A 3838-nucleotide genomic window follows, 5' to 3' on the forward strand; every position below is an offset into this window, starting at 1 on the left:
TATATTGTCTTTTGGATGTTTTTCTTTGCTATTATGAACTAATTTTCTAAATACCTAAAGGATATGAACCCTATGATGAATTTTGTCTTTTGATTTATGTTTTACGCAATAAATACTTGAATCTTGTTCTCAGTTATATGTCCTTAATTCTTGATTTAATATTTTCAAATTATTAATTCTTGTTTTATGTGATTAATTCAGAGGAGGAATAGACCCTGTCTAAGAGTAAATCTAGCATAATTGAGTAGAGTTGCATGCAATCCTAGAAATAGGATGACATAAGTCGACCAGATTAGAGTCAAATCTAATTGAGGAATTCATAGATCGAGTGAATGTATAATAAGGGTTTTAATTAGAAATGAATTTCAATTAATCAACCTAGAGTCAGTTGCTTTTAGTCTTGAAGAGAGATATTAACATAATTTAGGGGATTTCTACAAATTAAGATATTAAGTGAATAAATTGTTTAATAGAGATTGATAATGACAGATGTAGTCTAGGTGGATTCTTTCCTAGGTATTGTTTTGCTTCTTGGTTATTATTCGATTATTTACCTGATTTGATCTTTTCTGAGTTCTTAGTTAATTAATTTAGTTGATTTTAGTTTAATTCATCCACTTCAATTTGTTAGTTAAATAATAGAAATACGGTACTTACTAGTACTTTTAGTTCTCGTGGGAATGATATCTTTGTTCATTGTAGCTATACTATTTATTGATAGGTGCACTTGTCTTTGTCTTATTTTCAGTTGGTTTTGTGGACACCAAACTGTTTTTATATAATATGAATAAATATATCAGTTACAATTGCATTAAATTTGTTGGTATCCTTTAAGTGGTGGCGCCAAAGGTTTTTGGGACAAGGCTAGAACATGGAGTTAAGTTTAATTTACCACTAGTTATAGGCTTGACATTCAAACATTGGGGTGTTGCGGGTTCAGCTCTAGTGTGCTTAATATCAATGTCCATAAGTTCCATATTTTGACATGTCAAAGTACCACTACAAATAATCTTGATAGCTTCTAGAAGTACAGATGTGCCATGGATGTTCTTGAAGCTAATGTTGCTCAGTTAAACTTTTGATTCTTCTTGCATCAACACAATAATGATTCAATCATCGATTAAATATTTTCACTCTATTAGATTTTGATAAGAATATACATACATTTAACTTGCATTTATTCCATGCGCAATATTTTTTGATCAATTAGGATAGGGAAAGTGACATTATTCATAGTAATATCTTCAAAATGTATTTCTGATGTTGTCCCAGGATATTCGCTGGCCAAGTTTTATTCTAATGCCATTCGAAATATTAGTGATGGTGCAATTTGAGACTTTAATTCCCTCAACTGGCTTTTCATTTTGGAACTTTCCAAGACTACCAATACTTATACCATGTCCTGGTCCACAAGTTACTTCTTTTATGTCCACATTTTTAGTGCCATCTCTGATAAAAATACAATCATCACCAGTTTTAATGTTAGAGCTAATAATATTGACCCCGTCTGATCAGTCCATATGAATCCCATCTGTGTTTAGGCTATCCATCGGTGTGTCTACCTTGAAGCGTTTGATGGTAATGTTTTTGCATCCCAAAACGTTAACGTGTTATTTTTTACTATCTTTGGTAGTTATATCTTGTATGAATGTATTGGTCAAAAAGTCAAACCTTATATTTTGTTTAATTTTGGAGTTAACAAAGTAACACACAAAAAAAGATGTTAGTTATAATTATATTTTTATAAATAATAAGAAAAATATTTTATAAATAATAAGAAAAAATAAATAAATTTTGGCAAGAGGGAAGAAAGCTTACAATGGGAAGTGTGGCACAAAAGTCATGTTGGGCACAACCTTTCCTCTCATAAGTAGTGGTTCCCTGACCATCAAAAATTCATCCTTCAGGCATTTTGAAATTTTCAATTCAACTGAATCTAACCCATTCAGGGTCCTTGAAAGCTTTAGGATCAGCTAGAGCTTGTACGGTGCCTTGAACTTGAATCTCAATAGGAGCCTTGCAAGGACCTTCTAAGGTTACTTTTGTTAATAAATATGTCTGTAACAGCCCATTTTTTAGTAAAATCGGAACAGTGGTTTTGGGACCACAAATCCCATCTAAAAATAAGGTTTATTTTATGAATACAAATGCTACAAAATTTGTAATCAAATTTTGGTTAGGCTTGGAATAGGGAGTAAATTGCACAAGTTTTAATTTTTGAGCTTAAGGACAAAATCAAAATTTATGGAAAAGTTACGGGCAAAATGGTAATTTTTCCTAGGACGTAAATTGAGTCCATTCAAATATAAAATGGGTGCAATGGATGGTTAAATTCATTTATATAGATTCGGACTACACTAATTTGAGGTTATATCGAGGAAAAGAAAAGGTTACGGATTATTAATTTTCTAACGCGAACAAGTGTCGAGGTAAGTTCGTGTAACCTAATTGAGCATGTAAATATGTTTAATTGAATGTTTTGATTGTATGAAATGTTATTATCTTTTGATGTGAATTATTTGATTGCTATAAAGAAAAATTGAATACATGCTTGAAATGATGAAAAATGGGTTAAGTCCCGGTTGAATATTGAATTCCAATGGTTATGTACGCTTTCTCCAAACTAATAAGGTCTTGCATTTGTTGCGGATGCGATTTAGCTCAGACAAGTAATACCATTAACCTTGTTATAGAAAGGATTTAGCTCGGACGAGTAATCCTGATATAATACCTCTCGAGTATACATTATGATTAAGGTTTTGCCTGGACTGGTAACCCTAATTGAACTCTTTGAGCATGCGTTATATAAAGGATTTAGGATGGATTGGTAATCCTATTATATGATATGTGGCTCGAGAGTGTGTTCCTTGATTAAGTACCCAAATTGGTACCATCGAATAAGAATTAACAGATTATGGAATCGTGCACCTCGAGTGTACTACTTGAGCATCCATCAGAATTTCAACGATTCAACGAACATATAACTCTAGACATGGCATGAGAATTATAAGATGAAATTATAGTGACTTGAAAGTGTATTACATGATGAGCTCATCTATTCTTACTTGATGTATTTGTAAAATTTGTGACTAACATGTTTGATTGGATGCATGTGTTTAGACAATTTAGCCAAATGGATGGAAAACTTGTTATTGTATGTTTAGATTTAATAAACTTGTTATTGTAGTTGAGTGTTTCAAGTGCAAATCTTGGGTGAAATTTTGGGTGAGAAATGAAGCCAAAAATGGCTTCATTTTGTCCACATGGGCGTGTGTCTAGACCATGTGTGACACATGGCCTAGTAACATGGGCATCTAGTTAGGCTGTGTGTCCCATGTACCTTAATTTTGAGAAATAAAATGCTCAGAATTAAGCCCACAGGGAGAGACACGGGCGTGTGTCTCATCTGTGTGGTTGACACGGCCTTGGATACAGGCGCGGTCGTGTGAAAACTGCACTTAAATTTTGAAAATTTAATTTGCCATACGTGTAACGCCTCAAAATCCTAAGTATTGTTTTTGTATGTTTGTGACACAACTGTGTATCTACTTTAGTGGTTTAGTGTTTTGGGAGTGTCTTAAAAGTCTTAGGTTCAAGCCTTGGCTTATGTAAAAGTTTTGTTTTAGAAGATTAAACCCTGTCTCTAGTCAGTAGGTCTTTTAAATTAATGTGTTCATAACATGATAGAATGGGCTTGCTGATCTAAGGGATAAGTGGCGTGTGGTAGTTACTTGAGGTCTGAGGTTCGCATCCTGGTAGGCATATAGGAGTGTTTATTTTGCTGCTAGGCCGTGGGCGTGTTGTGGTTTGACCAAAACACTGAAGTGTTTGAATGGAT

General features: G+C 33.3%; 1 pseudogene; it reads right to left on the reverse strand.

Moving 5' to 3' along the window:
• Positions 1-830: 830 nt before the first annotated feature.
• LOC128289225 (polygalacturonase-like) lies at positions 831-2058 on the reverse strand (annotated as a pseudogene).
• Positions 2059-3838: the final 1780 nt, after the last annotated feature.

Source organism: Gossypium arboreum, unplaced genomic scaffold (assembly GCF_025698485.1).
Source record: "Gossypium arboreum isolate Shixiya-1 unplaced genomic scaffold, ASM2569848v2 Contig00722, whole genome shotgun sequence".
NCBI lineage: Eukaryota > Viridiplantae > Streptophyta > Magnoliopsida > Malvales > Malvaceae > Gossypium > Gossypium arboreum.